Here is a 15,829-nt window from a genome sequence, read left to right as displayed (position 1 = left end):
TGTCAGTTCTAAGAAATGTGTTATACTTTCTCCACTGAGCTGTTTCAGAATTGTCAAAAGACCATGTGTCTCCTCCAATCAGCCAACCCTGTACTCAGTTCTGTCTCAGACGATGTGAATGCACTGCCAAGACTATGCCACAAAGACGTAGTTCTAAGTCACAAAACTTTCCAAGTGAATAATTAAAAACTAAGGTTAGGAACTTTTGTTCCGAAAGCATTCCAGGACATAATCAGCGCAGAGCTTTTCTTAAAAAGCCATCTCTAGGAGGCATCTTGGTGTATTTTGTGGTTTTATATCAAAATAGAGCAGACTGGGTGACATAAATAATAGATCATTTTTGGTTCATAGTCCCGAAGGCTGGGAAGTCTGAGATTCCCTGCTGCTTCTTCTTAGGTAGAAGGCAAAGGACAGAGTGTGAATGACAGACAGTAAGCGTGGTCTCCAGCCCTTTTATAATTAGTATCAGTTACCATGAGGATGGAGTCCCAACGCCCACACAGCTCCCGTCCGGCTGGCTGCATGTTCCACTGCCATTACACTGGGGAATAAGCCTCCAGTCCATGACTTTTGGCAGGCGCATTCTGACCTTAGCAAGTCTGAGTGGAGACTAGAGACTGGTCAGACTGTTTATTTGTTATTGTGTGAGAGGACAATTCACGGTAGCAGTCTGTTAGACTCTACTAACTCAGTGTTATAACAACACAGGTGAGTACTACACCACTTGAACACATGCACAGGGGTCAGAAAAGTGGGCCTGGAAACACATAATCATTCTAACATATATTTAATAGCTATTGGTCACTGTTACGATTGTTACTATTAACAAAACAATCATTATCCTGGAGAGAAACAAACCCCTCTGCTCCCCTGCCTATTGGTTTTCTTCTCATCCCATGGATCTAACCCCCCTTTACTGTGTAGAATGTTCCAGAGAAAGACACATTCATTTGGGTTGTTTCCAAATGTTGGTTGGCATTAGTTGGTAAAAGCGGTCTGCTCCCCTGCCGTCTTCCAGTCCTTCCTCGCTTGGCTCTTTTGGTTCTCTCGATACACTAAATTCCAGATACATTTTTCCCGCCTCCTTCTTGAGACACCTACTATTGCCTGATACTTGTTGAGCCCTTCAAGACAGCATCTCTCCCCCCTCCCACTTTATTAAACATAAGGGCCAAGGCCAGGGCTTTAATTCCATTCCTAGATGTCAGTTGGTGGTCAGTGCCTAGGAGCATGTTACTGTGTGCTTCTGCTACTGTGTTTCAATATTGCAGTGTTTAACACCAATACAGGTGGCAAGTGGTATTTTGCCAGAGATGATGTATAATGAAAGTGATATTTAGACATTAATTTGGCAAACACAAGAAGGGTTTTAGAATATAGTAAAAAGGAAAATTTGTCAGCGGTTCCACACTGGAGAAACAAGCCATTGTGGTCTTGGGCTCTGATTGAGGGAGAAAACCAGGACCTTCTGGTATTTAAAACATTTTAGTGATTTTAAAGGAGTCAGGTCTTGCCCAGGCTTCTTTGGCTCTATAACCTGGGGTCATTCCATATGAATAAAAGTGAACTTGGGGAAGCTCATGCCTATCCAGGAACAGGGGAAGTATGAGTGAAAGATTGGTGCTCAAAAAGAAAAAAAGATCAGTAAAGAAGTCTTCCTTCTTCTGCCTTTAAAATGTGATTTTGTGAAAAAAGGGGTAAAATGCCACCGTCGTGCATTTAACACAAGAAATGCTACAAGTGTGCAAGAAACTCCAAATTCTTATCTCATAGGTATAACAGTGAATATCAGTAAAACCTGCATGGATTTTATTTTTTGAAATCAATTATTGGTTTTGTAGAAGAAAACATTGTATCATTATAAAAAAAGTAAGCTATACCAAGAAAAAAACCACATCTACTTAGAACTGTATGCATTGTTCTGTATGTATTAATTTATGTCTACATGTAATAGAGAATTCATGTAGAAAACACATAGTATTCTTTTATCTTTTACCTTAAAAATAAGGCAACCTAGCAAAATCTCTTATTGTCAGTAGCATTTCTATATATAATACTGTCTTTCCATGCCTTAAATAAGTCTGAGTATAAAATAAATGTAGCAAAATCCACCAATCCACATGATCATAGATATGTTAACCACAGCATATATTTCTCCATAACTGTTGATAAAGAAAAGGAAGTTGTTCCCCCTAATGTGATAGGAATTTGATGTTGATATAAAAGCTCAAGAGATTAAGGCTAAGTAGGATCATTATGCACAAGATAATTTATAGTCATTTCTGAACTAAATGCAGTGATTAGTAGTCCCTGAGGTAAGTTCTCACCCCAGCCAGCTAATGAGCATGACACAGCAGGAGGCTTTGGTGCTCTCGGAAGCCCAGGCTTTCTGCAGTGTGGGATGAGGACCTCCTTCTGTAATTTACATAGATGGTCCACTGTGGTTTTAGAGCATCCCTGGGTCACATTCATCTCCTTGCTCTTCCTTCTCTGTGTTCCTATCACCTCATCACTGGTTTGATGTATTAGAGAACAAGTGTTTGCTTTAGTTTTTTTTTTCCAAATAGTTGTGTCAAATTGTAATTACACAATAATATATATGTGTTATATCAGACACATAAGTGTCCAAAGAGTACTAGATCCCTATGACAGACCTTGGAAGAGGAAACACAAATGCCTTGTAGAGCTTCTGCAGCTTTAACCCTCACATTCACAACCACATGAACCATTCTTTTGCTTTCAGCAGCACACCTTTAATACTTACAGTACATAAACATGCCAGTTGGCAATATGTAATATTTTCAAATATCTGACCAGGTCTATTTTGACACTTGCTTCTCTCCCACTCATCCTTGTGGCTGTGCAATTCGAGTCTCTCTGGTGCATTCATTCATTTTTATTGAGTGTGATGTTTCTCTCTATTGTCACTCCCTAATTTATTTACCCACATTGCTGCTGGTTGCTTTTAGGTTAGGGTGAGGGTTAGGGTGAGGGTTGGGGTTGGGGTTGGGGTTGGGGTTGGGCCTGGGGTTGGGGTTGGGGTTGGGGTTGGGCCTGGGGTTGGGGTTGGGGTTGGGGTTGGGCCTGGGGTTGGGGTTGGGGTTGGGATAAGCAGCACTGCTCTGAACAATCTAGTGTAGATGTCTTTGTCCACGTCTGTGGAAGTCTCAAGAGAGCACTTAGTTTGTTCCAAAACACACTTTTAAGAGTATTAAATGAGGGATAAGTCCCCCAGCCAGTAGGCTCAACAATAGTGACCGAGAATGTACAGTGAAGCTTTTCATCGAATTGGTGATAAGGTGACATCTAGAATTAAATGTTTGTGCTGGCTACGTTTAGGTGATCTTCACACATCTGAGTGGAGGGACACTCAGCTGAGAAAATGCTTCATAAAACTTGGCTGTAGACAAGCCTGTGGCGTATTCTACTAAACAGAGACTGATGCAGAGGGACCAGCCCATTGGGAGCAGTGGTACCCTGGATATCTAGATGCTGTAAGAAAATAAGGCTGGACAAGCCAGTTACCAGCACTCCTCCGTGTCCTCTGTGTCAGTGACTTCTCCCAGGTCCTGTTTAACTTCCTGCCTCGACTTCCCTTAGTGATGCATAGTCATATGGAAGTATAAGGGAAATAAGCTCTTTCCCCCCAAGTTGCTTTTGATCATGGTGTTTCATTACCACAATAAAAATCCAGACTAAGACAACAGGACTCAGCACTTCAGAAGCTGAGCAAAAAGGGCGTTAAAATCATCAATTCTGCCAGATATTAGAAGATAATTTTGTAAGAAGCCAAGAGATGGACTAGCTTCTAGGAGACTGTGATACTCATCAAGTGGCTATGGAAAGGGGGATTATGTAATGACAGCATCAGAGGACTTATTAGCACTAGCGTGGAAAACGTGAGACTTCCGGTGGGCAGAAGCACTCCGTCAGCTCAGCTTGAGCAGGAGAGGCGGTCCAGTGGGAGCAGTTCAGTGTGATCTCCCACCTCCACGGTTAAAAGCGTTTGTGTCAACTTGTTCTGGGTTTTGAAGTAATGAAATAGCTCTTAGAAAACCAAAATAAAAAGGAGGTTTTTGAATGTGTTAATGTGAATCTTTGCCACCTGTGTAGACTTCTATATGTAGATGAGCAGAGGGTCCCCAGGACCAGAGCTGGAAGGTGAATTTAAGTTTGATGAGACAAAAGGGAGACCAAGGAACTCACATTAAATTTGAGTCAGAATAGTGTCATTGGAGACTGATTAATTGCCTCAGTTAACTGGAAAAACACTCAGAGCAACATGAACTCCAAACAAACTGATCTTGACTTTCCCTCGTCATAGGACCTGGGTCTCACCAGTGTTGGGCAGTTATAATTAAGAGAAAAAAAAATCAGAAGTGAATTTACTGAACACAGAATAGATAGATTTACTGGATTGAAAAACAATTTTTGCGAGGGGAGGACCAAAGGAGGGGCAGGAAAGTAAATTAATTAGTTAATTAATTAAAAAGAAAACCACTGTTTCTACTTTAAAATATAGATTTTAATATAACAAAGTGACATATAAACGTGTTCACAAAGCAATTATATATTGAAATCCTTTACCTAAGAGCCTGGGCCTGGTAGTGCCAGAAAAGACTATATTTTGGTCCAAGAAAGGAAATGAGTCTAAAATTGTCAAGTTGATGATTAAGTTATTCTGGGAAATATAATTACAGTTAAAAAAATAAAAGTGATATTTAAAAAGCTACAGAGAATGCTTGCATATAGTTAATTTTTATTTGGTTCTTGGGACATAAGTAAAAATGGAGAAAAACCCAGCATAGTTTTACTCTCAAGTTCAAAAAGTATTTACATTCTTAGTTTTCATAGTTCATCCATCTCTGAAAGGGAATGTAGTCAATCACAAACTTATCAGTCTGAACTGTCTTTGAAATGGCCCATGCTCCATTTTACCGATCATTTGTTTATTTGCAAATTTCACAGCTCTACATGAATATTAGAAATACGGGCGAATGCAAAACATTGCACAGTCCTCTCTGGGGATGCATTAAAACATGATGTGCATCTGAGGTCACAGTTTTGTTTTTTAAAGGATTTTATTTTATTAGAATTTCTTTCATTGCTTTTAGGGTATATTTTACTTGGTAGAGGGTTTGTCTAGCATGAACAAAGCCTTAGGTTTTCTCCTCCAGCACCACATAAAATTGGGTGTCATGGCACATGCCTGAATCCCAGCACTTAAGAGACAGAGGCAGGAGGACCAGAAGTGCAGCGTCATCTTTGGCATCATAGTGAGTCCCAGACCAGCCTCATCAACATGAGAGCCTTTGTCTCTAAACACCCAAGCCAACGCTCCTCCTCAACTCACCCAACCACCAATCCAAACCAAACAAAAGGAAACCTTCAAGAAGGCTGGGAGGCACATGAGTTCTGGTGGAGAATTTGCCTAGCAAAGCACAGTGCTCCACCTCGATCCCCTAGTTTAAGAAGACATGATCATTCAGTGAGCAGAGTGTGCTGGTGCTTGTACATAGTCACAACATTTCAGAGGTGGAGGCAGGAGGATTAGGAGTTCAAAATTGTCTTCTGTGACACAGTGAGTTCAATCTAGCCCCTAGGCGCTTCAAGATCCTACCTCAAAAATGAATTCTTCTGTGCAGAAAAAAAAAAAATGCACAGGTTTACATGTCGGTTCCCAGTGAATGTTTCTGTGGCTCTATAAACTATCCATTAACTTTTGAGTTTGAAATAGAAAAATGTGAAGGTTGAGTTTGTGATTTATGGGGGGAAAATATGACTTTAAATACGGGCTCTACTGATCACCAGTTGTGCAGTGTTAGACAAACTACCCAGGTGACCTGTACTTTATTCATCTTATCTATAAAAATTCTGAATAATATGAAGACCTGCATGCTAGGATTATTGTTGCCATGCCTGAGACATAGAAGGTAGCAAATTCATGTTAGTTATCTTGATAACTTCAAAACTTAGGAGAACCGAGCCAAGGAACAGTTAAGTACTTTTCTAAGTATAGCCACTCAATATGGTTTTGAAGAAACACCTGTATCAACAGTTTAACCAGACAAGGCTGAATAGAAATACATCCTGGTCTTTCTTCCTTCCAGTCTCCTCTGACAGCGGCAAAAGCTCCTCATACTCAGTGATAACCTGAGAGGGAGAGCGAGGGAGAGAGCAAGGGTAAGGGCAGGTTCAGTCTCAAGAGAGAGATGAGAAAAATGTACCCTGACATTGCCTCTCACAGATGACCAGTCCCCGAGGCATCTCCTGAGGCTACTCTGAACCACTTGTCAGAGGAAATTACACAAAATAGCAGGACTTTCAATCACTTTCTGTGTTTCCTTGTCTTTCCGGTTGGTCTCCTTACAAAGAACTACTTCATTTTAAAAAGTTCGGACTTTCAGAGGCACAAAAAAAGTGAAGTGGCCACAAAAAATTTTTCTTTTTTTTCCAGGAGGTAACAGAACAGCACTGTTTAAAACTCTCTGGTCTGCTATGTCCAGTGGCAGACCCCTGCCGTCATTGACCAACAATTATTAGATTTTGTTTGGCTGCATGTAGGATAATACTGGTAACTAGGTGAAGAATGCCTTGTCAAGGAAATGCACACTTTGAAGAGAGAATGGGCACACAGTTATAAGTATCTTCATTTCCTTTTGAAAGTTGCTTCTCCCTTAATCATCGGTAGTAATTACAATTGCTTTACTCTCCAAAGAACAGAGAGGCTCCCACATCAACGACCACTGTGCTAGAAGGCCCCTCACACCTTTTGAGACATTGCTTCATGTAACTGTGACTGACCTTGATCTTTTGTTCTTATCATGAATCTGTTGACTTTGAACTTCCAATCCCCCCTGCATTTACCTCTGGATTGCTGGAGTCATAGGCATTCATCACTATGTCTGACCTATACTTCAATTTTTATAATTATCTACCTACCTACCTACCTACCTACCTACCTACCTACCTACCTACCTACCTACCTACCTATCTATCTATCTATCTATCTATCTACCTACCTACCTACCTACCTACCTACCTACCTACCTATCTATCTATCTATCTATCTATCTATCTATCTATCTATCTATCTATCCATCCATCCATTTACAACTTTGGAGAAGAAACAAAGTGTTTTTCAAACAAACCAAATAACACCTGTAATGTGATACTATTTATTTAAAACATACAATATAGATGTATAACTTGTTTTTATGTGTGTATGTGGGTGTCTCTGTATGTGAATGTCAGACATGTGGCTACAACTAAATGTAAATGTCAGCAGAAGCTTGAAAAAGCCATTGGATTTCCTGGAACTGGAGTTAAGATGCTTGTGAGCCAGTTTTCACCTAGAAGTAATTTGTATGTCTTCTGTCCTGGACCTTTGAAAGAGCAGTAAGTGATCCTAATTGCTGAGCTGATTTTGTTTTGTGCACATAAAATAATACTGTAACTAGCACCTAAGATCAATTATTTCTGGTTGAAAGTTTAGATGTGTGTAATGATTATGCAAGGTCTGAAATGAGACTTCTCACACACAAGGCAGTAGATATCATCAGGTAGGAAGAAAAAGGGTAGTTTTAGGTTTATATAATAAACTTTTTTTAAAGAGTGATTTTGTGTGTTACTTTAGTAACTTAAGTATTGATTTAAAACATTTCAAGAGATGGTTCTGCCTTTGTGTGATCTCGACTCATTACAACTTGTCTCTGGAATAGATTTTGCACGATAACCTAAGAACTTATCAAGAGGTTAACACTACCTACTGTTGTAAATGACTGTCTTCTAAGCCACAAAACTGTGGGGGAGTTCAGGTGCATCTCCATGCAAAAGAGTTATCTCATCAGGGCTTGATGATGTTTATACCTCTCATGAAGGACTGGGGAACATTCTGAGAGCCCTGTCTGAGTACCCAGCCCCTCTGTGCCACCGGTTGTAGGCACCTCTACCTTAATTGCACAAGGCCTGGAGCATGGGCTAGAGAATATAGACAGGTAGAGAGTAAGTGTGTATAGGTGTGTGTGTGTGTGTGTGTGTGTGTGTGTGTGTGTGTGTGTGCATGCTTATGCTCATGTGTACTTTCTCTACATGGCTACAGGGAAGTCCTTATCTACACCAGACAAAGGCTTTCTAGGTATGGCCTGTTAAAGAAGGGAATATCCACACCCCTGAAAGAGGCCATTCACCTAAGCTCTGTAAGAAAGCCCCATAAATTCATTGGTTTCTTGGAATGAGCTTTGGTGGGGTCAGGCCTAGGTTTGCTGTTGACACCTTAGAAGAAGGGGTAGATGTTCCTTACTTCTTTCCCTGGGAAGGAATTTTAACAACACCCAATTATATGAAAATGATTCATCTTTCACCAACAGTTTTCACCGTTGAGAATTACTGGGAATCATGAGAAGATAGTTAAGGCACAACAAAGCTTCTCTAAGGCCAAGGCAAGTTAACAAATGATACTGGTGGTGGTTTGGACATGCTTGGCCTGGGGAGTGGTGGCACTATTAGGAGGTGTGGCCTTGTTGGAGAAAGTGTGTCACTCTCAGGGTGGGTTTTGAGACCCTCCTCCTAGCCACACAGGAGACAGTCTGCTCCTGGATGAAGATGAAGAACTCTCAGCTCCTCCTGCACGACATCTGCCTGGATGCTGCTATGTTCCTGCCTTGATGATACTACTCTGAACCTCTGAACCAGTAAACCAGATCCAGTTAAATGTTGAGCCTTATAAGAGTTGCCTTGGTCATGGTGTCTTTTCACAGTAATGGAAACCCTAACTAAGACAACACCTATTATCTCCCAAAGTACCTCTTTAGATGTAATGTCCATAGTTTTTTAAAAATATGTTTGATGATGTTTATTCCTCTCATGGAAGGTTGGGAAGCACTCTGAAGATGGTGTTGGATGCTCTGTAGCTATTTAGGTAGTTGTGAGCCTCCCAGTGTGAATGTTGGTAACTGACAGCAAGAGCTCTTAACCACTGAGCCACCTCTCCAGCTCTTGATTTTAAAAAACACTCCTTTCCCCCCTAGTTTTGCTAATCTGCATTAAATTTTACTTGCTGAGAACAGTACTTATAACATAGAAGGTACTTTAAAGACAAGGGTGGCCTTTCGTGTGAGAGATACTGCTCACTTACATTTCTAATGGAGATCATTGTCTTTAGGACACACTTTTAGTGAATCAAGACTTGTCCAGGGAAAAAGTAACTCCTATTTGTAAGGTAGTAAGTAAATAATTAGAAAGCACGGGACTTCTGAATAGTATTTACCTATGGTTTGGAACATGGTGTTCCTGTTTAGACATTCTATTTAGCATGTGCTAGAAACTCGCTAAAGAACAAATCTTTTACTCCTTTCAAAATCTGCCTTGAGATTCGCCTTAGCTATTTCATCTCTGTGCTGTTCAGAGCCACCCAACTTGAGTCTGCTCGTTTTCCAGATGAGATTTCTGGTACAAACTGGAAAAAATTGTTAAGTAGCACATTTGATCCAAGTGCCTTTAACTTGGGTACTTGGGTATGACAATAATCTTAAAACGTGACAGTATAAATTAGTGAATTTGTTTATATGGAGCATAGAAATGTAAGTGCACAGAAATGAATCCAAGGCCTCGTCAAAAGCTTGTTAATTTTAAGAGCCCATCCACAGGAAAGTCCTGATTGCTCTTCTATTTCTGCAGCGCTGGCTCATGATGGTTGTGAAGGGCAGGCTGACAGTCTTCTAGACTGATTAGTGTGGTGCTGTCTGAAGCGGCTGAGCTGAGGGTTGTCATTTTGAGTGTGTGGTCATACTCACTAGGGTAGGCTTTTATTTACTTTGCTAGGTTCAGAAGAGATCTCTCTCAGCCACAGCAAGACAGAGGACCATCTTCATGGTCTTAGCATCTTTTCTAGTTTGCAAAAAATCCCTTTCAAGACAGTCTTAGCATCTCTTCTAGTTTGCAAAACCATTTCTCCTTTCTAGCTCATTAGCTGTGTCCCATCTCATTACAAAAAACAGAGCTCTACTCTTTTTTGTGTTGGTATCTGTTTTTCTTCTAGAGCTGGGTGGGTCTCCCTTCTCCTGGGGGGGGTGGGGGGTCATTGGCCACTGGCCTGAGAGGACAGAGAGAGCCGAATCAGTGAGCGGGGTTTGGACAGCAGTATGCTGGAAGGACTTCCGGAGCCCATTGCAGTGAGACAGCTCTGCTTTATTGTTTCAGGGATAGGGTATATAAGGGCTGTTAGGGGTACAAGTGGGAAGGTCCAATTGATCATAGCATAGTACCTAATTATCACATGCGCAGAAAAGGTTGATTGGTCATAATACAGAACCCAGTTATCAGTGGGTAGATCATCAGCACAGAACTTGTGTGCTGAGTTATACACAGCTCTTACAGAGAGCTCTGCATAAGGTTGCCCTTCAGCAAAGCCAGGTACCTGAGCTCAGTGATAGTCTCCAGGAAAGGTCAGACAGAGAGAGTGAAGCCACCATTTTGTTCAGAGAGCCACTGGGACACTGGGGACTGCGACAGATAGAACTGCTGCAGCAGCTGGGACCCACATGGTATATAGTTCCTTATGAGACACCACTTGCACTTTGACATTGAGTTGGCCAGGTTTCCAACCTGATCATTTTATGAATGAACTTGGCTTTGAAAATGGTCTGAACATTAATGAAACCCTCTTCTAAATAATGCTTTATTTTTGGGATAAATTGTCATGAGAGAAGTTTTTTTATAAGTTTATATAGCCCCAAACATATTTATACATGATTTCTTTCATGAGATAAAAATTTAAAGACACAAGAAAGAAATTTATATGTGTGCCAAATAAAAAAATCATGTACATTCTCTGCCACTAGAGAAAATGGACAAGTTCTTTTTTGGTGATTGGAGATTTTTGACTACCATAAAAACATATTTGGGATTAGAAAAAAAAGAAGCTAACATGTTTATTTGTTAAAAGGAATTTAAACTTTATTATTCTTGATTATGCATGTATAATTATGGGCCTTTACATGCTATGTGGAGAGATTAGAAATCAGAAGAGTTTGTGCAGTCAGAATGTTCCTTCCACTTTTGTGTGGATCCCACACATCAAACTCACATGGTAAGTCTTTTTTAAATTTTTTATTGTCTATTCTCTGTATTTACATTTCAGATGTTATCTCCTATCTCCCCACTCTCATCTTCCCTCCCACTCTCATCTTCTTTCCTCCTCCCCTTGCTTCCATGAAGGTGCTCCCTCTCCCAACCACCCTTTCCACCTTAGTGCCTTGGCATTCCCCTACACTAGGAAGAAAAACGAGCCTTCACTGAACCAAAGGCCTCTTCTCCCATTGATGCCAGAGAATGCTATCCTCTGCTGCATATGCACCTGGAGCCATGGGTCCTACATGTGTGCTCCTTGGTTGGTGTTTTAGTCCCTGAGACTTCTGGAGGGTTTGGTTGGTTGATATTGTTGTTCTTCCCATGGGGTTGCAAACCCTTTCAGCTCCTTTAGTCCTTTGTCTAGCTCCTTCATTGGGGTTTCCGTGTTGAGTCCAATAGTTAGCTGCAAGCATGCTCAACTGTATCTGTATGACTCTGGCAGAGCCTCTGAGGAAGTATCCATATCTGGGCTCCTGCCAGTAAGTACTTCTTGGCATCAGCAATAGTGCTTGGGTTTGGTGGCTGCCTATAGGGTGAATCCCCAGGTGAGGCAGTCTCTGATTGATCTTTTCTTCAATTCCTGCTCCTCTATTTGTCCCTGTATTTTCTCCTGTGAGTGTTTTTCTCTCTTCTAAGAATGACTGAGGCATCCACATTCTGGCCTTCCTTCTTTTAAAGCTTCATAAGATCTATGAATTGTTTCTTGAGTATTCAGAGCTTTGTGGGGCTAATATCGGCTTATCAGTGAGTGCATACCATGTGTGTTCTTTTGTGACTGGGTTACCCCACTTAGGATGATAGCCTCTAGTTCCATCTATTTGCCTAGGAATTTCATAAAGTCATTGTTTCTAATAGCTGAGGAGTACTCCATTGTGTAAATGTAACATAGTAAGTCTTATATAGTCAAGAGTTTTTATCCACCAAACAGTTTCACTGGCCCTGTCAAACTTAAAAACTATATATATATATATATATATATATATATATATATATATATATATATATATATACTATATTGGCCCTGTCAAACTTAAAAACCATATATATATATATATATATATATATATATACTATATTGTGTTTAGAAGGAAAATTAGATTAAACAACTGTCTTTATATTTTCTTTTGAGTTAAAAGTGACATAAATGTGCTGGTTTTATTTTTATGTTAATATTTATGCATAACATTATTTATTTTGTCATGATAGGCTTAGACATATTTTTACTTGAGAGGGTAGAACTAAGAAAAATACTTTAGGAAGGTTTTCTGGTTAGTTTTTGTCAATTTGACACAAACTAGGGTCACCAGGAAAAAGATAACCTCAACTGAAGAATCTTCTTTATCATATCAGGCTTGTCTGCAGGCAAGCCTATGGAGTATTTTCTTGATTTATGATTGTCGTGGGCGAGTCCATCCCACTGTGGCCAGTGCCATGCCTGGGCAGGAGGTCGGGGTGTATGAGAAAACAGATGAGGAAGCCACAGGAGCAAGCTAGTAAGCAGTGTTCATCCATGGGTCTGCTTCAGTTCCTGCCTCCAAGTTTCGACCTCAGCTTTCCTAAGTGGTGGACCTGTAAACCAATAGAACCTTTCTTCCCCTGTGTCGGTTTGTGTTTTATCACGGTATCAAAGAAACAAACTGGAACAGAGATAGCAGTTTCCCAACAGTAAGAAACTCCAAGCAATGTATATCCTGGTACAAGAAGAGAGCAACAATGTTTTCTGACTCTTCAAACTCAACAGAGATGCTGTTGTATGTAATTGTATTGCTACCTTCTAGGCCAGGAAGAGACTCTTTCATAGCAACCCCAGAAAATCAAATAAACCATCAGAACCTTTCTCTCTTCTCCCATTCTGGGTTCAGGGAGGAGACAAAAATCATGTTGTTATGTTATTATTACATATGTATGAATTTGATTTAAACATATGTCATATTGTGGGTTTTTTGTGTTACGGTCCCTAAATATTCAATATTTTATTCTCTTTTACCCACAAAATAATTCAGTAGATGTGATGGTTTGTATATGCTTGGCTCAGGGAGTGGTACAATTAGAAGATGTGGCCCTGTTGGAGAAGATGTGTCACTGTAGGTGTGGACTATAAGACCCTTATCCTAGCTGCCTGGAAGTCAGTATTATGCTTCTTAGCTTCTCCTGCACCATGCCTGCCCAGACCCTGCCATGCTCCTGCCTTGATGATAATGGATTAAACCTCTGAACCTGTAAGCCAGCCCCAAATAAATGTTCTTTATAAGAGTTGCCTTGGTCATGGTGTCTGTTCACAGCAGTAAAACCCTAAGATAGTAGGTGTGTCTTAGGTATTAGCTGAGTTTCTGATGGCTTTTATTAACTCCCAGGGACATTTGCACAAACACACATTTCTTTAGATACAGACATTATGTCATTGTCAACGTGTATATTTGTTGTAAGTTCTCAGGAAGTGCTACTTACAGATGAGGAGTAATTATTATAGACTTTGTAAAAAGAGAGGCTAAAAACCATGTGTGTGTATGTGGACACGGCTGCGCATGCCCCCACACGTGCATGTGTGTTTTTCATCTGTATGGTTTTCCAAGTGTGGCCTGTTAGAGGGGGAACATCCACACCTCTGAAAGTAGTCACTCACCTAAGCTCTGTAAGGAAGCCTCATAAATTTATTGGTTCCCTGGAATGAGCATTGGTGGAATCATGCCTAACTTCGCTGTTGGCTCCTTAGATGCAATTCTCAGACATCAGTTTATCCTGCCATCTTCAGGAATCCAGGGGTGAAAAATCATGCCCTCAAGCCAGTGTGCAAGCATGTGTATCCACTGTGCCATTTTATCAGCCCCAAAGTGAGATTTTTTGTTTCTGTCCCACACAGGCATTATGTTTTATATTTTTTAAAACAATAAAACAACATAAATTAGAAAGGAAAGTTCTGCTGGGTTTGTGTGCTGATTTAGCTACGTCCTTTCACTCCTTACCCATTGACAAACTCAACGTCACCTCTTTCTGACAAGTGTGAAAGCTAAACTCTTACTTTGCTGTAGGGAGCACGCTCATATTCTTAAGAAAACAAATAGAATATGTGGCACTAGCTTCCTTATTATAAGCTCAACCTTAGAGACAATGAGTCTCTTGTGGTCCGTGAGGTTTTTATTTATTTATTTATTTATTTATTTATTTATTTATTTATTTATTTACTTATTTATTTATTTTTAACCAAGTGCAGGGAGTTTGCTAACCTCAGCTGCAGAGCATCATTCTTATCTTAGCTGTTTGTATCACAAGGTTCAATGCATATCAGCATTACAATCCGGGACCAACCAGTGTTGGAATTCTAGACTTCATGACCCCACAAGCTGTGGCTGGAGATAAGGAACTGTTTTTCCATAAGGTCTGTTTTTCTGAGCATATGGAATGATATTTCTTTTCTAATGGAAAGAAATTGCATCTGGGAAGGCTAACTGATCTTGTCTCTAAAAACAGCTTCTACCATTGTTGCTGCCAATTACTTTCTTTCTGATGAAGGGCATTGTGTGATCATAAATATTTTTCTCTTAGCTGAATGACTTTTTATTGGGTTTTTTAAATTTTTTGAATTTATTAAGAATTTACATGTTTAATGTAGAAATATGAGGTTGTTTCCCTGGACACATTCCATTCGTTTCTGTGACCGACAAGTGGATAATCACAAGCTATTAGATCAATATCAAATAATTTTCTACATTTTATAAATGTATGTGTATGCATAGATTTTATATGTAAATATATATGGAGACATACACATGTGAACTTAGATATTTCATTCTATGTGGCTTTATATCTATATTCATTGATATGTCATTATCAAGGTCATCTTGGATATACCATTTAAAGATCATAGAAACATATAATATCAGAATGGAAAGATAAGGCAGTAGAAGCAGTTAGAATTTCATTATCTTTACAAAATAAGGCAGTGAGGTCTAGTGTGGTCGCAGCACATTAGTTGATACATAATATGGAACTCCAGTTTGCATGCATCCTGCTGATATATACATACATACCTGCAGATAAAAGTTACATACATTCTAGATAAAGTAACAGAAACAGACCCTGATAGAGTTTTTGCTTTTGCAGAAGATAAGATGAGGTGAGAAACAGAGAAAGTAAAATCCTCCCCAGAGTGAAAATGAGGACAAACTTAGGATCAGAGGGGAAGCTGCACCTGCACATGGTAGGCAGGCAGGACTCTGGGACTTTCTGCTGAGCTTTGGTGACTTGCTGGGGAGGAGACATGACTTCTACACAGTGAGGAAAGATTAAGATCGGATCCAGTCTACTGAGGAAAACTCACTGTCACAAGTGCTGCCTTCCCCAGGACAAAGGGGAGGGTGGAAGGCAAGCTGGACTGGATGGAGAGCAGCAGATACATGAGGGAGGAGAAGAGGAGCCAGAGTGGTCCTGATGTTACAGGGTGTACTATCTGAGTGGGGACGTAGCTACACAATGGTAAGGGGTTAATAGAAGTTGGGTTCAGTTCTGAACCTCCTGTGCTTCAAAAGTAAAAAAATGAAGATAAAGTCTTTGGACATTTTATCTGTCCAAGTATTTTGAATACTTCCAAGATTTTTTTTTTAAGTTTTCAGGAAAAAAATCACGAAAGGGTTTTGTTTCAGCATATGAATAATTAATACCTATAGAACTGGGACATTTGAATCTATAAAACAATGCTTAG

The sequence above is a fragment of the Micromys minutus genome, assembly GCF_963924665.1.
Source record: "Micromys minutus genome assembly, chromosome: 8".
Lineage (NCBI taxonomy): Eukaryota > Metazoa > Chordata > Mammalia > Rodentia > Muridae > Micromys > Micromys minutus.
Note: the sequence above shows the minus strand (reverse complement) of the source record.